This window comes from Schistocerca cancellata, chromosome 4, assembly GCF_023864275.1.
Source record: "Schistocerca cancellata isolate TAMUIC-IGC-003103 chromosome 4, iqSchCanc2.1, whole genome shotgun sequence".
Classification (NCBI taxonomy): Eukaryota; Metazoa; Arthropoda; class Insecta; order Orthoptera; family Acrididae; genus Schistocerca; species Schistocerca cancellata.
The window spans coordinates 877,580,214-877,601,777 of NC_064629.1; the positions used below are offsets into that span (position 1 = coordinate 877,580,214).

General features: G+C 46.1%; 1 long non-coding RNA gene across 2 annotated transcripts in view; it reads left to right on the forward strand.

Annotated features, from left to right (window-relative positions):
• Positions 1–563: 563 nt before the first annotated feature.
• Positions 564–21,564, forward strand: part of LOC126184741 (uncharacterized) — a 178,540-nt gene continuing 157,539 nt past the window's right edge. For both annotated transcript variants that reach the window (XR_007536868.1, XR_007536867.1), the window contains exons 1-2: positions 564–700; positions 817–903. This is a non-coding gene — a long non-coding RNA (uncharacterized LOC126184741). The remainder of the gene's footprint in view (positions 701–816; positions 904–21,564) is intronic.

The following is a 21,564-nucleotide window of genomic DNA, read 5'->3' on the forward strand; positions in this document are numbered from 1 at the left end:
TTGCTAATTCCAGTTAGGCTTTGATTGATAATCAGCACGAGTTAGAATAGGTTAACAACAATTTGTTAATCTTGCATTAAAAATGGCTCTGAACAGTATCGGACTTAACTGCTGAGATCATCAGTCCCGTAGAACTTAGAACTACTTAAACCTAACTAACCTAAGGACATCACACACATCCATGGCCGAGGCAGGATTCGAACCTGCGACCGTAGCGGTCGCGCGGTTCCAGACTGTAGCGCCTAGAACCGCTCGGCCACCCCGGCCGGCCAATCTTGCATACTTCAGGTGTAAGCCGTATACAGGATGTACCTGAAAAAATAAAAATTCTAAAAAGTCTTCACTCACAAACTAACTATGGCATACCTCAGGTTAACGCTTAAGTGGTTTTAGTATTTTGTATGTTCGGAGCATTTCCTCTTTTAAAAATAATTTCGTTAATTGATCTGATTTTTCTTTTTTAAATTGCTTAATGTGGTGGCTACACACCTATCTAGATGTCCACGTTCTCTTCCTCGCTAGTGTTTATAATATTCACACTCTTATTTGGTTTTCCAGCTCGCGGTGCAGACCTCCATCTACCATAGCTGCACAGAACAAGTGTGCTGCGTTCACTCGCACCGTCTGTCCCTTCAGCTATTTGCCGTTTACCTGTCAGTACGGCCACACGAGCAAGGAGGTGCTGCTCTACCTTTCATACGTAAGTGTCAGTCACATGTTGTGTTCCGTCTCCTCTTTTTAGTATTTCTTAGGTGTTTTGTGTTTCTGCTGATGGTGATTTTTTAACAGATTTTTTTCGTTTCTCTATCTTCTTAGGTTCCCTACTTTATAAACTGCGACACGAAACTTTTGTTCCTCAGATGACATAGACTGGAAGACAACCTTATTCCGTCAACGCTTTATGTAAGTACTATCCAATCATCAGCTTCCTGTTAAATTTTCTTTTATTTTTATTTAGGGCTTCTTACGAAGTATTGTTTCCTTTATAACAGGGTATACCGGTAGATGGAATTATATTGTTCCGCAACTAGATGGAATTATATTATTCCGCAACTGATTATAAACAATGAAATGTTATTTATGCGACAACTGTTTGTTTTTTTTTTTTCATTTTGTGAAAATGGATATATACAGTTGCGGTTGCCCTATGAAAAGAACTCTTTCTGATTTCGGAAGACTATATATCTTCTACGTGTATGAAGACATAAGCTTGAGGTAAATTTTAACTTACGCACAGAACCTCAAAATCTTTATTTTCAAAAGTACCATCCGATTTCACATGGGCATATCATTTACAGGCATTTTACAATTTCGTTGAAGTTTCGCCTCTCAAAATAAAATTTTCAGCATTTTTTCGCAATTGTGGAAGGAGTCAGGTGTTGTGGGTTGGCAGGAGACCAACACCGTAATATTAGAGGAAGCCGAAAGGCACGCGTTTTAGCTCATGCAGGCTGGCGTGAGGTCTGGAACAGGACAAGGAAATTAGACTTTAGCAAAAAACGTACGTTGCTGCTGGAATACTTAACTTTAATCCATAAATGGTGAACATCGCTCTTGATGGTACATTATTCATAATCTCAATAGTAACTGGCAATTGCGCCTTGCTAGGTCGTAGCAAATGACGTAACTGAAGGCTATGCTAAACTGTCGTCTCTGAAAATGAGAGCGTATGTAGGCAGTGAACCATCGCTAGCAAAGTCGGCTGTACAACTGGGGCGAGTGCTAGGAAGTCTCTAGACCTGCCGTGTGGCGGCGCTCGGTCTGTAATCACTGATAGTGGCGACACGCGGGTCCGACGTATACTAATGGACTGCGGCCGATTTAAAGGCTACCACCTATCAAGTGTGGTGTCTGGCGGTGACACCACATCAGGTCTCCAGCATATTCTGGTAGATGATTCATGTAAGCCAGAGAGTTAGCTGCGCGAAGAACTCTCTCGACACCAACCTCAACCGGCACCATACAACTAGTACCAGGATGGACCTATCATTTCGATGGATATGCTAAAATTGAGCCCAAGTTTTAATTTCATTCTTGTAGCAGGTATAGCATTGTGAGGTCTAATGAATCTTACGGTACACTCTGTGGAATAAAAAGATATAACAGCAACAGTGACTATATTAGTTGCTGTGTACCAGCAAACAACGCGTTGTTATTTTAACAATTTAATTCTCGATTTTTAGGAGGGTGAGTAACCCATCTAGAGAGTAGTGGGCTGCATTGGGCCTCAGAAACTATCTACTTTTTTTCTGTTTTGGTACAATATATTTAATGTGGTAGTGGGGGCAGTTATTTTCTTTCAGTCTGACTCAGTTGTTAATTAACCAGAAGAAACTAATGGAGACTGTTGGGATATTTATATTATGACCGAGAGACACCAACGAAATTTTCTCTGGAAATGCTGCGACAATTTTTGCGGTGAGGAATCGGAGATGTCCCGACTATGGTGCCTAGTCCATGTACGTATCATCTGAGCTTTGTCCATACAGCAGCTGATGCAGCTTGTCGTTTTTTTCCGGTTCCACGTACCCTCCTCAGGCCACACCGCGGGAGGCCGACTCAACGAGACGTGGTGACGAAGAGGCGTTCGGCGCTGAAATGGCAGCGCCACCTCTACGTGGGTTGTACAGTAGGTAACGCGACCAAATATAGCAGTTTGTCGGGCGTGGTATTCTGATAGACGGGGGTGAGCTACGCCAGTCATATGTTCGCTGTTTCAGAATTCGGTGGCCTTACACATATTAAATGAAACCAATGTAGATAAAATGGCTAAAATGGTTGTCTCACAGTGAGGGGGAAACCTACAAAATGACACTCATGCACCCACTCCCACCTCACTCACAATACAGCTGAGAAAGGTGATAGGTGCTAGACTTGGGATTAAAACAGAAATAAAACCACAGAAGATCTAAAAGGAAGGCACAGGGAAATGTGACTGGCTGACCACTTGGAAGAAACATGGATGAGCCAGTCACCCTGTTAACATATTAAGAAATTCCCCTATAATTTCAGGAAACATCTTGGTCATATCACAAAACCTTAAAACTCTCACCACATTCACGCGAATGTTACCTAAAACAGATGGCAGATCTGTCGACACGTCTGCTGCCGCCCTCCGGTCAGAAAATAAAACACAGTTTAATGAAATATGGAACACAATGATCTGTACGCCACAGGCCACACATTGGAATGTCCTCTCGCCGCAGCAAGAAGCCATGTGTCGTAGGACTGTGGCCTATGCGAACGCGAGTGAGAGGAACCTCATACCGTCTGAGTTTCTGGAAGGAGGTACATCACTGTTGCGTTGTAGGCTGTACTAGAAGGAGCTTCTTGTCTGTCACTTCCAGCCTATTGATGAACTTCTTGTAGGCGAGGATATCCACCACATGGTCTGGCCAAATCTGAATCCTACATAGAATATTTAGCGAAAGAAACTTCAGCCTGTCAGTCGCCATATAGAATGGAAAACATACAGAAAATATATTGTGATGTTCGCTCGACGTGGTACAGAGCGGTTCATAAAAATATTACAACAAGTACTTTGAAACAAGTCTTAAACTCTTTTACCTGTGTGTCGGTCATGTAACGTATAAGACACAACAGAACACCGACTGGTAAACTGCGAAACGTGGATACGGAAATGGACGAGAGACGAATTAGCTGTTATGATGACGACACAATAACCAAAGAAGATGTCCTGCTTCTGGGCAAGACATCTTCCCAGAAAATGGAAAAGAACGCGTATTTCTGGTTATTGGACAACTGTACACGCTGCGAGATATCGAGGAGAAAAGAGGAAAACCTGGAGGATTATTGATGCTGCATTAATAAGGAGCGTAACAAAACAAAACTAGGAACTCGACAGTATGCTTTATATTATGGCGCAGTAAGTTGTCAAATATGAAAACAGATGCAGGAAAAAACAAAGACACGGCCGAAAGAAGACGATATAAAAAACACAAAAGGTGCTACAAATGAACCATATTGGTAGACTCCGATCCAAAAGAAGACAAACAACCTACGTAAAATTCGGAGGACTGTGAATGTGTTACTAGGTTAATAATTATTTATAAATTGAGTTTGTTTTCTGTTATTTTCATGTAACTTTGTGAAATTGTGTGGTTTGTGAAATGCAATTTTATAAAAAAAATCGATAAGAGCATTACACGCGAAAGGCAAGGTTCCGGGTTTGGATCCCGGTCCGCCACACAATTTTGATCTGCTAGAAGAAGTTATTTTGTGCAGTCTCTCTGTTGTCTAACTATGTATTTTGGAGACCCTTTTATGCAAAGAAGCACTGTCCATTTATCCTGTTGAGGAAGTATGATCTCAAATCATCATCAGGTTAACTGCTGCTCACTAGCGTGTATTTTTCCACTCGGCTGTCACGCTCAGTGTACCGTACACTCTTGCAGCAGTTCAGGTTGTTTGTTTGATGAAATTATAGAAAAGATACTTGTATGTATTTTTAGGGACATCCACGATCGAGTTTGCTAAATTGCAGTGACACACAGTTTTCCGTCCCGCCAAAGGAAGAATCTTCACCCCACAAAGAAGGTACCTTCCAAAACCCTCGTTCGACCGATGCTTGAGTACTGCTTGTCAGTCTGGGACGCTTACTGGATAGGATTCACAGACGAATAATGATAGGTACTAAGAAGAGCGCCGCGTTTCGTCACAGGTTTGTTTAGTATGTCACAGAGACGTTCATCAAATTTTAACTGCAGACGCTACAAGAAAGGCGTTGTTTTAAAGAGTGGCGTACTTTAAAAATTCCAAAGCGTACGTTCCTAGAAGAGACAACCAATATATTACTTCCTCCTATATATATCTCTCGGGATAATCATGAAGGTATATTTAGAGAGATTCGAGCCCGCGCGGAGACTAATCAACAAACGAGCTATCCGCGCATATTTCGCGACTGGATCAGAAAAGGGGGAAGTGTCAGCGATGTACTCGCGGCGGTTCTTCTGTTATTGTGAACCATTTGGTTCCATTGAGGGACTCCAACCATCAGTCCCAGAAGGTATTATCGTAAGTTGTTTTGTTCGGATGATTCAGCCTCTTAGCGACGTAAAAAAAAATCTCAGTTTTTTGTAAGAGTTCCAGCACAAACGTCATACTGGGACCCCTAAATATGCTATCTGACTGCCTTTTAATGGTCCAAGTTCCTACGATAAAGTTCAGCCGCTCCGGGCGTGCAAAGTTCCATGGAGTACTATTCCAAGAACTCATTACTCTCCCAACTTAATGAAGCAATCATTGAATAAAAAAATCCGTGATGCACTTTAATCAATTGAAAATAAATCATCACGCTTTCACTCAAGTCCTCTTAAAATGTAAAAGAAAAACATGAATTGTTGAACGTATATATTCTTCGTATATTCTCCCAATAACAACACACTCACTGCACCTTGTCACAATATAACTAACGTTTTCTGAATGACAAGTAATCGACGTTAACTTGAAATATTCACAATTATCCTGGTCTGCCAGTAGTAAAAGAATTACCTCAGCCAGTAACGAACACAAGACATGCACAAAGCTTTAATCGCGTCTTCTTTTGGCATGGTAACAGCGTCTGTCGACTCCACACTGTCTGGCTCTTAATTTGGCGCCTGCGTTGCTCATGCAAGTATGTAGACACTGGATGTTAGAGCGCTCGCTGCACTGTTGCCAGGTTTCCCCTCCCCTCTGTCACTAGTATAATGTCATGCACTGCTGCCAGATTTCTTCCCTCACCCTTCCAGTAAATTCAGAGTGGACAAAATGTGGTACAGGTTTCCTCTCTCCTTTCACCCCCACTCCTATGGTGTAATTGTTGGAAATAGGGCAGTGGTCCCAAGTACAAATTGGTGCAAAATCCAAGATGGTGGCGCAGTGGCTAGCACACTGGACTCGCATTCGGGAGGACGACGGTTCACTCCCGCGTCCGGCCATCCTCATTTAGCTTTTCCGTGATTTCCCTAAATCTTCCCAGGCAAATTCCAGGATGGTTCCTTTGAAAGGGCACAGCCGACTTCCTTCCCCATCCTTCCCTAATCCGATGAGACTGATGACCTCGCTGTCTGGTCTCCTCCCCCAAAACAACCCAAGCCTCCAAGATGGTGCATTGTCTTGTTAGTGAAACTGGGAGACTTGTGCTAAGTATAGAATCCAAAATCAATTACTTGGCAACCAAGGGCCAGCCTGCATTGTACGACACTGCAGTGCCTATGTTATTCTGATTATGATAAAAAGTTCCTTTTTGCATGCATGCATGTCCAAGGGAACAGGCACTGTGACGACTACAGCCGTCATGAAATACATTAAATGTGTTCGCGTTGCGTATAAGGACAACCATCAGCTGTAGAATGGAATGAGAACAACGAAAATTTGTGCTGGGTCGGGACTCGAACCCGGATTTCCCGCTATTCGCGAACGGTCGCCTTATCTTTTTTCCTCATTTTGTTCTTTCTCGTTTGTTGTATTTGGTCGTAGCCGACGTCATATGACATCTGTTGAAGTTCGTTGTTGATCTCCTCAGTCAGTTTTTTTTTTTTTTTTTTTTTTTTTTTTTTTTTTTTTTTACAGAGAACCATTTGGCTATCTGTGCACAACTCATGGCCAGCCCCAGTCTCCCATATGTCGTCAACCATACATTGTTGTCAAATTTCCTGATTTTTCCCAGCTTTCATGCCAGTCAGAGCCTACAGGGGATGCTTTTCACTGCTAGGACAAAACCTGTTTGTTCCCCTCGCAGGTCCAAGCCTGTATGTTAGATGAAAGTTATTTTTCTCCTCTTGGTCTAAGCCTTTTGGCTATATGTAAACATGTTTCCCTCCTATAACTAGTCACCAGTATGAACTTGCCTACTGTCCTACTTTCAGTGACATGAAAAATCACTTGACATGGTATTCCCAAGCTATTATTCACTGATATGTGTAGGTCACTTGTTCAAAATGTAGACTTCAAGATGACCACTGCGGTTTTCTGCCTTGATGTCATAAATACTGCTTGTCCTAAGTTAAATCACATTAGTGCTATGTTTAAACAGTTCGCCGGCCGGGGTGGTCGAGCAGTTCTAGGTGCTACAGTCTGGAACCGTGCGACCGCTACGGTCGCAGGTTCGAATCCTGCCTCGGTCATTGATGTGTATGATGTCCTTAGGTTCGTTAGGTTTAAGTAGTTCTAAGTTCTAGGGGACTGATGACCTCAGAAGTTAAGCCCCATAGTGCTCAGAGCCATTTTTAAACAGTTCCTCTCTGATGTCGTAGTTTAGGCAGTAATTACCCTAAATTTGGGGCCGACCTGTCTTAATTCCACTCACCATGCTGCTACAGCCTCACAGGCCTCACCAGACATTTTGGTCCATCCCACCACCAGCCAGATATCCATGGGTCACGCCACCCGCAGATGCTGTCAGGCGGTCACTTCCCACTCACCCTGGAATCACACTACAATCTGGCTGTGACAACTCAGTGCACAGAGGCACTGCACGCACACTGCCAATGGAAATGAGCGTTTGGCGCCATTGGCCGGGAGGCCCCTTGCGGTGCAGTTCCGGCCGTCTTGGTGCAGGTCTTACTACAGTCGACGCCACCACCTCCTGAGGCCCACACCCAGATGTAGAAGGCGTCGGCTGCTGCGGCGTGGGCGGGTCAAGCTCCATCGTTAGGACGAGAAGAGGCGGAGAAGCCGAAGGCTCCGTCTCCATGTGGTCGTCCCACAGTGTCGTGATGACACCTTCTGGCGGCTGCTGTGGCCGCACTGTCCTCTGGATCCGTGAATCTGGCGGGAGAGATCCAGAAGGATCACTGTGCACATGACAGTGGCAAATTCGATTGTGATGTCGGCGCTGCAAACCGTCTGGTTCTCAAATGAGATGGCCGCGCGGGATTAGCCGAGCGGTCTTGGGCGCTGCAGTCATGGACTGTGCGGCTGATCCCGGCGGTGGTTCGAGTCCTCCGTCGGGCATGGGTGTGTGTGTTTGTCTTTAGGATAATTTAGGTTAAGTAGTGTGTAAGCTTAGGGACTGATGACCTTCGCAGTTACGTCCCATACGATTTCACACACATTTGAACATTTTTTGAAATGGGATACATGCGTGCGCCAAGACGACGAAGGATCTCGCCTCTCGCCCACAGTCTGCTGCCGCTAAAAACCCTCAAAAACACAATATCGTGCTTCGCGAAGCGGCCTTCCTTCGGCGTCGGATGCTGAGGAGGGTGGACCAGGCGGAGCAGTGTGCGATGGCGGCGGCTGTGAAGCAATTCCGCCGGCGATGGTCCATCTCGTGGATGCGAACGATGGGAGGCGAGAAACAGTTGCAATGCATGACCCGTGGTGAGTGCGGAGCGAAGTTTGGCCACCTGCTGCTTGAATGTTCTGACATCCCTCATCCCTCATCGCCGTCTGACTGTGGACGGAACGGTGCACCAGTTAGATGCTGTATGCCATTGCGTTCACAGATTGTTTCAAATTCATTTGACGTGAACCGAGGGCCGTTGTCAGACGCTATGACTTCAGGCAAACCTTCGAGGCAAAAACTAGGGGACAACGCCTGAACTTTGCTACGTGACGTCACAGCAAAAGGAAACTTGCTATAAGAGTCTACCACAGTCAACGAGCGAGAGTTCCAAAAAGGTCCCGCAAGTCCGTGTGCGCACGTTGCCATGGTGATTGCGACTTAGGCCAAGGAGAGAATTTTTGGAGCGGAGCGGACCGATTTTCCGCACATGCGTGACACTGTCACGTCATCTGTTTTATTTGGGTGTCCATACCCTGCCAAGTACAGTGTCGACGCGCTAAGTGTTTCGTTCGAACAATCCCCCAGCGTCCTCGGTGAAGTATCTGCAACACTTCTTTTTGCAGAGCTTTGGGGATCAACACACGTGACTGTCCACTGTCATTTTGAACAAGCATCACACTTTGCTGTATAGCGAGGCTATGCCGACAAGCAAAGTATCTGCGCACTACAGAGTTCTTTACGCTATGCAATGAGTAAGGCCAAGACGTGCGAATGTATTTTAGCAAAAAGTTCAAATCTACATGAGCTTCCGTGGCCTGTGGCCTATATTTCAGAGGAAAGGATTGAAGCAATTCAGAATCCTGAGCATTCATGCGACAACATGATGCAGCCGAAGTGTCGAAGACTGTATCGGTGCCAATCGGAAGACGCGAAAGTGCGTCCGCATTACCCTGTTGGGCTGTCGGTCGATACAAAATCTCGCACTGGTATTGAGACAGCAACAAAGCCCATCTCTGCAGTGTTTGGGCATTTCGTACAGGAACCAGCTTCATCGGATGAAACAAGGACTGCAGTAGCTTGTGGTCCGTTACTAAGTAGAATTTTCTGCTATACAAATAATGGCGGAATTTGGTGACTCCATACACAATAGCCAATGCCTCTTTCTCCATTTATGAATAGTTACATTGAGCTTTGGGCAACACTTTTGATGCAAAAGCAATAAGCCTGTCTTTATCACCAATTGTATGCGAAAGCACTGCATCGATTCCGTAAGAGGAAGCGTCAACTTGCAACACAACTGTTTTGTCTGGATCAAAGTGAACCAAGCATCGATCACTGAGCGCTGAATTTTTAAATTTTTTAAAAGCTTCTTGGCACACATCTGGCCAAACAAAAGAGACGCAAGCGATGCAATGGAGCTACGATTTTTGCAGCATTCGGTATGAACCGAAAATAATAGTTCATTTTCCCTAAGACTGACCGCAATTCTGTGACATTGCGAGGAACTGGCTAACAAATGTTACCGAAGAGGGTGTACACCTTGACTGTTCATGACATAACCAAGATACTGCATCTCAGGTTTAAAAAAAATCACACTTGTCCAGTCTACACTTTAGTCCTGCATCAGATAACACACGAAACAAAGCACACAAATTTGCAATGTGCTCTTCAGGTGTACGACTTGCAATGACAGTATCGTCCAAATACACTCCTGGAAATGGAAAAAAGAACACATTGACACCGGTATGTCAGACCCACCATACTTGCTCCGGACACTGCGAGAGGGCTGTACAAGCAATGATCACACGCACGGCACAGCGGACACACCAGGAACCGCGGTGTTGGCCGTCGAATGGCGCTAGCTGCGCAGCATTTGTGCACCGCCGCCGTCAGTGTCAGCCAGTTTGCCGTGGCATACGGAGCTCCATCGCAGTCTTTAACACTGGTAGCATGCCGCGACAGCGTGGACGTGAACTGTATGTACAGTTGACGGACTTTGAGCGAGGGCGTATAGTGGGCATGCGGGAGGCCGGGTGGACGTACCGCCGAAATGCTCAACACGTGGGGCATGAGGTCTCCACAGTATATCGATGTTGTCGCCAGTGGTCGGCGGAAGGTGCACGTGCCCGTCGACCTGGGACCGGACCGCAGCGACGCACGGATGCACGCCAAGACCGTAGGATCCTACGCAGTGCCGTAGGGGACCGCACCGCCACTTTCCAGCAAATTAGGGACACTGTTGCTCCTGGGGTATCGGCGAGGACCATTCGCAGCTGTCTCCATGAAGCTGGGCTACGGTCCCGCACACAGTTAGGCCGTCTTCCGCTCACGCCCCAACATCGTGCAGCCCGCCTCCAGTGGTGTCGCGACAGGCGTGAATGGAAGGACGAATGGAGACGTGTCGTCTTCAGCGATGAGAGTCGCTTCTGCCTTGGTGCCAATGATGGTCGTATGCGTGTTTGGCGCCGTGCAGGTGAGCGCCACAATCAGGACTGCATACGACCGAGGCACACAGGGCCAACACCCGGCATCATGGTGTGGGGAGCGATCTCCTACACTGGCCGTACACCACTGGTGATCGTCGAGGGGACACTGAATAGTGCACGGTACATCCAAACCGTCATCGAACCCATCGTTCTACCATTCCTAGACCGGCAAGGGAACTTGCTGTTCCAACAGGACAATGCACGTCCGCATGTATCTCGTGCCACCCAACGTGCTCTAGAAGGTGTAAGTCAACTACCCTGGCCAGCAAGATCTCCGGATCTGTCCCCCATTGAGCATGTTTGGGACTGGATGAAGCGTCGTCTCACGCGGTCTGCACGTCCAGCACGAACGCTGGTCCAACTGAGGCGCCAGGTGGAAATGGCATGGCAAGCCGTTCCACAGGACTACATCCAGCATCTCTACGATCGTCTCCATGGGCGAATAGCAGCCTGCATTGCTGCGAAAGGTGGATATACACTGTACTAGTGCCGACATTGTGCATGCTCTGTTGCCTGTGTGTATGTGCCTGTGGTTCTGTCAGTGTGATCATGTGATGTATCTGACCCCAGGAATGTGTCAATAAAGTTTCCCCTTCCTGGGACAATGAATTCACGGTGTTCTTATTTCAATTTCCAGGAGTGTAGTTTTAACAGTTTGGTGCTTGAGCAGTCAGCTGTTCCAAATACCATTGGCAAAAGGTGGTGTGGAAGCGCTGCCAAAAGGCACACGCAAATATTTAAACAAGCCCAAAAGAGTGTTCACAACACACACTGTTTGAGGTTCTTCATCTAATGTTATTTGAAGATATGCGTCACGCTAATGAATTTTTGGAAAGTAGCGACCAGCGCCTAATCTGCCCATGAGATCCTCTGGGGGTGGCAATGGATAACTATCAATGGCAATTCGTGGGTTGACTGTAGACTTTAAGTGAACACAGAGGCGAATGCGACCTGAAGATTTGGGGAGCAAAACCAGTGGACTTGTCTACTGACATGGGTGTAATAGCTCCTCTACCTTGCAATTCTTGAAGTTCAGCAGCCACTTTGTCCCGTGATGCAATGGGAACAGTTCTGGCCGGTCAAAATTTCGGCTGGGCATTTTCTTTCATAGTAATATGTGCAACAAAATTGTTAGCCTTGCCTAAACCTTCAGCAAGCTACACTGTTATGGCATTGAATGCAGTCACTGAAAACGTATTGTCCTGAATGTGAAAACGAAACAAATCAATCGAATGAAGGCCAAATATGTTCTCACAATCGCGTGATTCTAGCACTGCGAAAGTCGCAGTTCGCGTATGCGAGCGGTACATGGCATGCAAAGGACATTTTCCGAGAACGGTAATGTCTTGTCCATTATAAGCCATCAGGTGCGCCCTAGTTATAGACAGGCGTGAGGAGCCTAACAGTTCATATATGTTACAATTCAACAATGTAACACAGGCACCTTTGTCCAACTGAAATTTCACAAATTTTCCACTAAGAAGCAAATTAACAAAAAATTTGTTGGACTGGCGTAGCACTGAAGAAACTGTTTGCTTGCTAGTTTTGCTAATGCCTGCAGCAGGCTTTGAATACACTGCATTGATGCCATGGGCCTTGTGACCAGGTCTTTGTAAGTAGGCAGAATTCATATGTTTGTTCCGTTGCAAACATACGGATTGTACGTGACCTTTCGTGCCACAAGAGTAACAGAATAGCAATGAGTGCATGTCCGAAAGAACAGACACCATTTTGATCATGCAGCCTGTATAAATCAAGACACAGAGGAATTAATCACATTAGCCGCCAGTGGCCTTTAATTTAAATTAATGGGCAAAGATGAAAATTTGTGCCAGACCGTGATTCGAACCTGGGCTTCCTGCTTATAGGCAGATGCACTGATCACTACGCCACTCGGACACAGTGACCATCGCAACTACACACACTACCCTAGCACACCTGCCGTCAGACGCAAATTTCCTACCTATCCACCCTTCTTGGAATGTGCAGTTATTGTGTATGTTGGCAATCCACGCATCTGACATACTAATCCGTGCATGTGGCTTCATAAAGGCTTCTGGAACACTTATAGCCACACTACTTGCAGACACAGAATCTGAGCATTGTGATAGAGGCAAGTGTGTAGTGAACATTGTTGGAATTCTTGAGCTAACCTACTTTGAATGGTTTATGACAATCGGTTCAAAATAGATGGGTCATAGCATATAGGATACCACGTGAGACCTCGTTTCTGAGGTCAACAGTGTTTAGGGTGTATCTACAGCATCACGAACACAAGATTTGCACACGTAAACCGCCGCGCAGGACGACAACAAGTGTTTTAAGAATGGACCTCACGCCGCCTACGCTGAGACATACGAAGTGATTGACGGTCTACTGTGAATTAGACTGTCATTGATTTGAGTGCTGAATGACAGGAAACCCCTTCTAACCATGACTGTACGAAGAACAATATACTGCACAATCTTCAGCAGCCATAAGACTGGCTCGTGACAAACAGCTTTTCCATGACATTTGGCCATTCACTGGTGTGCAAGAATGTTGTATGGAAGGTAAAGGACTAAACTTATTATGTATAAAAGCTCACTTCCATTTCTCTTCTTCTTTGCCCTATCGTTTATCCAATTTTTTTAGAATTTGTGCAATTTGCTTATTTAACTTCGTGGCCACATGCACTTCCTGAAGCCACAGTCGTGAAGGTAACTTAATGTTCTGTGTGTTATCCTATGTTAACTGTTTGTACATAGTATTCTCTGAGACAGAATTTGGGGACCAGCCCAGCATTCTCCTACACGATAGTGGAAAACCACCTAAGACCATGCTTAGGCTGGCTGGTGTACAAACCCGCCAAGCGGATTCGATCTGTTTCTGATTCACCTCCCTGCCTCGCAAGCTTGTGCGTTGCGTGTTATGCTATAAAAAATCACTATAATAGAATTTTAACGAAGTTGATAATCTTGCCAAACAAACTGTCATAGACAGTATCACCATTCACATTCCACTGCCGTACAGCGACTTCGCGACAGTACTAAGGAAAAGATCCCGTAGAAAATTATAAGACAAGTGCTCATCTACTCGACTGTTAGGCGCTACAAATAGGTACTGTGTACCACGTAGAGGTTTATCGTCGAAATTCTGAGAGCGTACCTTCCAAGAAGAGTCAGGTAACATATTACTTCCTCCCTCATACGTGTCACGAAATGAAGATGAAAGGAAAATCGTAAAAATTAGAGCTCTTACGGAGGCTTACAAACAGTCGTCTCTCCCGTGGACGATATGCCAATGTAAAAAGAAAAGGAATGCTACCATATGTGCTCTCCGCCACACACCGTAAGGTTGCTTGCAACGTATAAGGAGTGTTCAGAGGAAGCAGTGAGACATCTGAGGACGCGAATGTAGTGTCGTCACCTTCCCCTAAAAAATTCAAAGCTGTGCCTGCTGTTAAGGTGGTGCTCACCGTCTTTTTTGTCGTCCAAAGTCCAATACCCATCGAATTCGTGTAGCACGAACAACCCATTAACGGTGACGTGTACGGTGAGACAATTCGGAGCCTACGCAAGTCCGTCAAGAGCAAACGGCCTGGGCTTCTGGCGGAGGCAGTGATTCCGCTTCACGATAACGCGCGTCCACTCACACCCAAGGTCACACGAAGTCTAATGGCCAAGTTCCAGTGAGGGCTGCTCGAGCATCCGCCCTACACCGGAATATGACGCCCTGCGACTTCCATTGCTTGGTCTGCTAAAAAAACATCTCAAATGGAAGCGCTTCAACTCGGAGGACGAACTAGAGTACAGAGCGGAAGAATGGCCCCTGTTTCAGATACAGGAATTCTGGGAACAAGGAATCCTTCCACGCGTGAAACAGTGTGATAGTTGCTCTGAGGCTTCTGGAGATCACTTTTGAATAAAGACTTCATTAGTACCCACAGTGTTTTTTCGTACCTTTTCATTTGAACACCTCTCATATATACACTGTTGGCCAAAAGATTATGACAGCCTGCTTAACAGTGACGGTCCATCTTTGGAACGCAGTACAGCAGCGATCTGCGTGGCCGCTGATTCGATAAGTCCGTGTTAGGTTTCCGTAGGTATGTGACTCCAGATGTCTATGCACAGGTCACGCAAAACCCGTCAATTACGGGCCGGTTGTTTGTGAGCGCGGAACTGATGCCCGAAAGCAACGTACACGTGGTTGATCAAGTTCAAATGAGGCCAATTTGGTGGACAAGACATCCACGTGAGTTCACTGCCATGCTACCCAAAGCACTGTAGCACGATTCGGGCCTAGTGACACGGACAGTTTTCTGCTGGAAAATGCCATCATTGTCGGTTAACGTATCAAGCGTGAATGGATGCAGGTGATCCGCAACAGTGTTCACGTACTCCATAACTGTCAGGTTGCCTTCGATTACCACCATAGGTCCCGTGGAAGCCCAGGTGAATGTTCCCCATAGCGTAACTCTACCCACACCAGCCTGCGGCCCTTTCGTGGTGCATATTTTGAGCATCCGTTCGTCTGGGTGACGCCGTAATCGGAAACGTGGTTCATCTGACAAGGTGACATTACGAAGCCGCTGGTTGAGCATGGGAACATGTAGTGGTCGTCTGCTTCTGAGATTCATGTTCAACAAAGTGTCCTGAATGGTATGCCCTGAAACTTTACGTTGTCGTTAGGTTACGCTTGGTCTCACCGTCCTTCAACCACTTTCCATAGATGCTAGCGACAGTGGCACATCAACATTCGACAAACTTCCCCATTTCCGAGATGCTCATTCCCAGGTGCTGGGCCATAACAGTCTATCCCTTCTCAGAGTCACTCATATCAGTGAATTTCCCCATTCGTGGCATGTATTCAGTTCAGTAATTCCCACTGCATTTAACTTCATCTTACCCATGCCCCTTATCAAATTTTCTCACTCACCTACGCTCCGATCTGTAGAAAGCCAGTTTATATGACAACTAGCTCTGCAGAGGAAGAAGATATTAAAATAATCTATGATGAGGTAAAGGAAATTATTCAGATATTTAAGGACGAAAATTTAATTGTGATAGGTCACTATAATTCGATAGTAGGAAATAAAAGGGAAGGAAAAATAGTGGGAGAACCTGGAATTGGGGAAAGTAAAGAAAATGGTAGCTGCCAGGTAATCTTTTTCACAGAGTATAATTTAACAATCGCTAACACTTTGTTTAAGAAACATGAAAGAAAGCTGTATATGTGGTAGACGCCATGGAACACTAAGATTTCAGACTGATTATACAAGGTGTTACAAAAAGGTACGGCCAAACTTTCAGGAAACATTCCTCACACACAAAGAAAGAAAATATGTTATGTGGACATGTGTCCGGAAACGCTTACTTTCCATGTTAGAGCTCATTTTACTACTTCTCTTCAAATCACATTAATCATGGAATGGAAACACACAGCAACAGAACGTACGAGCGTGACTTCAAACACTTTGTTACAGGAAATGTTCAAAATGTCCTCCGTTAGCGAGGATACATGCATCCACCCTCCGTCGCATGGAATCCCTGATGCCAGTGTCGGTTGGTCACAGTCAGTGTGCTCCCTGCCGCCGTTGGATAAGCAGCTGCAGCAGCAAGTCGTATACTCCTAGCTCACTCATTTGTTACATAGTTTAATTCTTAATTTCTTTGCGTGTTTTTGGTACTTGCATTGTTTAATTCATAAATTTCGGGCGTATTATAGTATTTGAGAGTTGTAGCATCGCGTTTTAGTACCTGAATAGTGTAAATTCGCGTAGTCGTCTGTCAACTGTTTTTGTTTTGAACGGCCAGTGTCGGTTGGTCACAGTCAGTGTGCTCCCTGCCGCCGTTGGATAAGCAGCTGCAGCAGCAAGTCGTATACTCCTAGCTCACTCATTTGTTACATAGTTTAATTCTTAATTTCTTTGCGTGTTTTTGGTACTTGCATTGTTTAATTCATAAATTTCGGGCGTATTATAGTATTTGAGAGTTGTAGCATCACGTTTTAGTACTCAAATAGTGTTAAATCGCGTAGTCTCCTTCCGCAGCCGAGCAGTGTGTCAGCAGTGCACAAGTGGCAGCATTACTGCATTTACTAGGCAATCTTGTATTTTAATAACCGCTTCAATTTTGTGTCGTTTTGTTTGCGCTCTCTGTAGATTAGTTCAGACGTTCTTTGCACAAGTTTTTAGCATGGATAGGGACTGCAACTGCTGTGTTCGGATGCAGGCTGAGTTGGCATCCCTTCGCTCCCAGCTTCAGGCAGTGTTGGCTTCGGTCACACAGCTTGAGGCTGTTGCCAATGGGCATCACTGTGGGGGTCCGGATGGGGGTTTGTCGGGGACGGCCAGCTCGTCCCACGCATCCCCCGATCGGACTACGACTGTGGTTGCCCGGGATACTGCCCGCATTGAGGCTGATCCCTCACCTGTGGTAGAGTGGGAGGTCGTCTCAAGGTGTGGCAGGGGGCGAAAGACATTCCGGAGGGCTGAACGGAAGGCCTCTCCAGTTTGTCTGACGAACCGGTTTCAGGCTCTGTCTCAGGCTGATACTGATCTTCAGCCTGACATGGCTGCTTGTCCTGTTTCAGAGGTTGCCCCTCAGTCTGCAAGATCCGGGCAGTCGCAGAGGGTGGGCTTACTGGTAGTTGGGAGCTCCAACGTCAGGCGCGTAATGGGGCCCCTTAGGGATATGGCAGCAAGGGAGGGGAAGAAAACCAAAGTGCACTCCGTGTGCATACCGGGGGGAGTCATTCCAGATGTGGAAAGGGTCCTTCCGGATGCCATGAAGGGTACAGGGTGCACCCATCTGCAGGTGGTCGCTCATGTCGGCACCAATGATGTGTGTCGCTATGGATCGGAGGAAATCCTCTCTGGCTTCCGGCGGCTATCTGATTTGGTGAAGACTGCCAGTCTCGCTAGCGGGATGAAAGCAGAGCTCACCATCTGCAGCATCGTCGACAGGACTGACTGCGGACCTTTGGTACAGAGCCGAGTGGAGGGTCTGAATCAGAGGTTGAGACGGTTCTGCGACCGTGTGGGCTGCAGATTCCTCGACTTGCGCCATAGGGTGGTGGGGTTTCGGGTTCCGCTGGATAGGTCAGGAGTCCACTACACGCAACAAGCGGCTACACGGGTAGCAGGGGTTGTGTGGCGTGGGCTGGGCGGTTTTTTAGGTTAGATGGCCTCGGGCAAGTGCAGAAAGGGCAACAGCCTCAACGGGTGCGGGGCAAAGTCAGGACATGCGGGGACCAAGCAGCAATCGGTATTGTAATTGTAAACTGTCGAAGCTGCGTTGGTAAAGTACCGGAACTTCAAGCGCTGATAGAAAGCACCGAAGCTGAAATCGTTATAGGTACAGAAAGCTGGCTGAAGCCAGAGATAAATTCTGCCGAAATTTTTACAAAGGCACAGACGGTGTTTAGAAAGGATAGATTGCATGCAACCGGTGGCGGAGTGTTCGTCGCTGTTAGTAGTAGTTTATCCTGTAGTGAAGTAGAAGTGGATAGTTCCTGTGAATTATTATGGGTGGAGGTTACACTCAACAACCGAGCAAGGTTAATAATTGGCTCCTTTTACCGACCCCCCGACTCAGCAGCATTAGTGGCAGAACAACTGAGAGAAAATTTGGAATACATTTCACATAAATTTTCTCAGCATGTTATGGTCTTAGGTGGAGATTTCAATTTACCAGATATAGACTGGGACACTCAGATGTTTAGGACGGGTGGTAGGGACAGAGCATCGAGTGACATTATACTGAGTGCACTATCCGAAAATTACCTCGAGCAATTAAACAGAGAACCGACTCGTGGAGATAACATCTTGGACCTACTGATAACAAACAGACCCGAACTTTTCGACTCTGTAAGTGCAGAACAGGGAATCAGTGATCATAAGGCCGTTGCAGCATCCCTGAATATGGAAGTTAATAGGAATATAAAAAAAGGGAGGAAGGTTTATCTGTTTAGCAAGAGTAATAGAAGGCAGATTTCAGACTACCTAACAGATCAAAACGAAAATTTCTGTTCAGATACTGACAATGTTGAGTGTTTATGGAAAAAGTTCAAGGCAATCGTAAAATGCGTTTTAGACAGGTACGTGCCGAGCAAAACTGTGAGGGACGGGAAAAACCCACCGTGGTACAACAACAAAGTTAGGAAACTACTGCGAAAGCAAAGAGAGCTTCACTCCAAGTTTAAACGCAGCCAAAACCTCTCAGACAAACAGAAGCTAAACGATGTCAAAGTTAGCGTAAGGAGGGCTATGCGTGAAGCGTTCAGTGAATTCGAAAGTAAAATACTAGGTACCGACTTGACAGAAAATCCTAGGAAGTTCTGGTCTTACGTTAAATCAGTAAGTGGCTCGAAACATCATGTCCAGACACTCCGGGATGATGATGGCATTGAAACAGAGGATGACAAGCGTAAAGCTGAAATACTAAACACCTTTTTCCAAAGCTGTTTCACAGAGGAAGACCGCACTGCAGTTCCTTCTCTAAATCCTCGCACCAACGAAAAAATGGCTGACATTGAAATAAGTGTCCAAGGAATAGAAAAGCAACTGGAATCACTCAACAGAGGAAAGTCCACTGGACCTGACGGGATACCAATTCGATTCTACACAGAGTACGCGAAAGAACTTGCCCCCCTTCTAACAGCTGTGTACCGCAAGTCTCTAGAGGAACAGAAGGTTCCAAATGATTGGAAAAGAGCACAGGTAGTCCCAGTCTTCAAGAAGGGTCGTCGAGCAGATGCGCAAAACTATAGACCTATCTCTCTGACGTCGATCTGTTGTAGAATTTTAGAACATGTCTTTTGCTCGAGTATCATGTCGTTTTTGGAAACTCAGAATCTACTATGTAGGAATCAACATGGATTCCGGAAACAGCGATCGTGTGAAACCCAACTCGCATTATTTGTTCATGAAACCCAGAAAATATTAGATACAGGCTCCCAGGTAGATGCCATTTTCCTTGACTTCCGGAAGGCGTTCGATACAGTTCCGCACTGTCGCCTGATAAACAAAGTAAGAGCCTACGGAATATCAGACCAGCTGTGTGGCTGGATTGAAGAGTTTTTAGCAAACAGAACACAGCATGTTGTTCTCAATGGAGAGACATCTACAGACGTTAAAGTAACCTCTGGCGTGCCACAGGGGAGTGTTATGGGACCATTGCTTTTCACAATATATATAAATGACCTAGTAGATAGTGTCGGAAGTTCCATGCGGCTTTTCGCGGATGATGCTGTAGTATATAGAGAAGTTGCAGCATTAGAAAATTGTAGCGAAATGCAGGAAGATCTGCAGCGGATAGGCACTTGGTGCAGGGAGTGGCAACTGACCCTTAACATAGACAAATGTAATGTATTGCGAATACATAGAAAGAAGGATCCTTTATTGTATGATTATATGATAGCGGAACAAACACTGGTAGCAGTTACTTCTGTAAAATATCTGGGAGTATGCGTGCGGAACGATTTGAAGTGGAATGATCATATAAAATTAATTGTTGGTAAGGCGGGTACCAGGTTGAGATTCATTGGGAGAGTCCTTAGAAAATGTAGTCCATCAACAAAGGAGGTGGCTTACAAAACACTCGTTCGACCTATACTTGAGTATTGCTCATCAGTGTGGGATCCGTACCAGATCGGGTTGACGGAGGAGATAGAGAAGATCCAAAGAAGAGCGGCGCGTTTCGTCACAGGGTTATTTGGTAACCGTGATAGCGTTACGGAGATGTTTAACAAACTCAAGTGGCAGACTCTGCAAGAGAGGCGCTCTGCATCGCGGTGTAGCTTGCTCGCCAGGTTTCGAGAGGGTGCGTTTCTGGATGAGGTATCGAATATATTGCTTCCCCCTACTTATACCTCCCGAGGAGATCACGAATGTAAAATTAGAGAGATTAGAGCGCGCACAGAGGCTTTCAGACAGTCGTTCTTCCCGCGAACCATACGCGACTGGAACAGGAAAGGGAGATAATGACAGTGGCACGTAAAGTGCCCTCCGCCACACACCGTTGGGTGGCTTGCGGAGTATAAATGTAGATGTAGATGTAGATGCGCTGATGCAGCCCTGGAGAATGGCGTATTGTATCACAGCCGTCCACAATACGAGCACGAAGAGTCTCTACATTTGGTACCGGGGTTGCGTAGACAAGAGCTTTCAAATGCCCCCATAAATAAAGTCAAGAGGGTTGAGGTCAGGAGAGCGTGGACGCCATGGAATTGGTCCGCCTCTATCACTCCATCGGTCACCGAATCTGTTGTTGAGAAGCGTACGAACACTTCGACTGAAATGTGCAGGAGCTCCATCGTGCATGAACCACATGTTGTGTCGTACTTGTAAAGGCACATGTTCTAGCAGCACAGGTAGAGTATCCCGTATGAAATCATGGCGGTAAATCGAGGAAGTACAGTACGTACTGACGAAACTAAAATGAGCTCTAACATGGAAATTAAGCGTTTCCGGACACATGTCCACATAGCATCTTTTCCTTATTTGTGTGTGAGGAACGTTTCCTGAAAGTTTGGCCGTACCTTTTTGTAACACCCTGTATACTGCGTTGATGGTACTGCCGCACATGCGTTGCAGTCGCGGAGACAGAAGGACCACACCGCCCAGCCACAGCGCCCTCGCTGGTGGAACTGCAAGACTCAGCTGCCGTCGGTATTGTCCATGGAGGTAAGAATAGAGGGAGACGCCGTGACGTCACACATGTTCTAGCAGCATAGGTAGAGTATCCCGTATGAAATCACGATAACGTGCTCCATTGAGCGTAGGTGGAAGAACATGGGGCCCAATCAAGACATCACCATCAATGCCTGCCCAAACGTTCACAGAAAATCTGTGTTGATGACGTG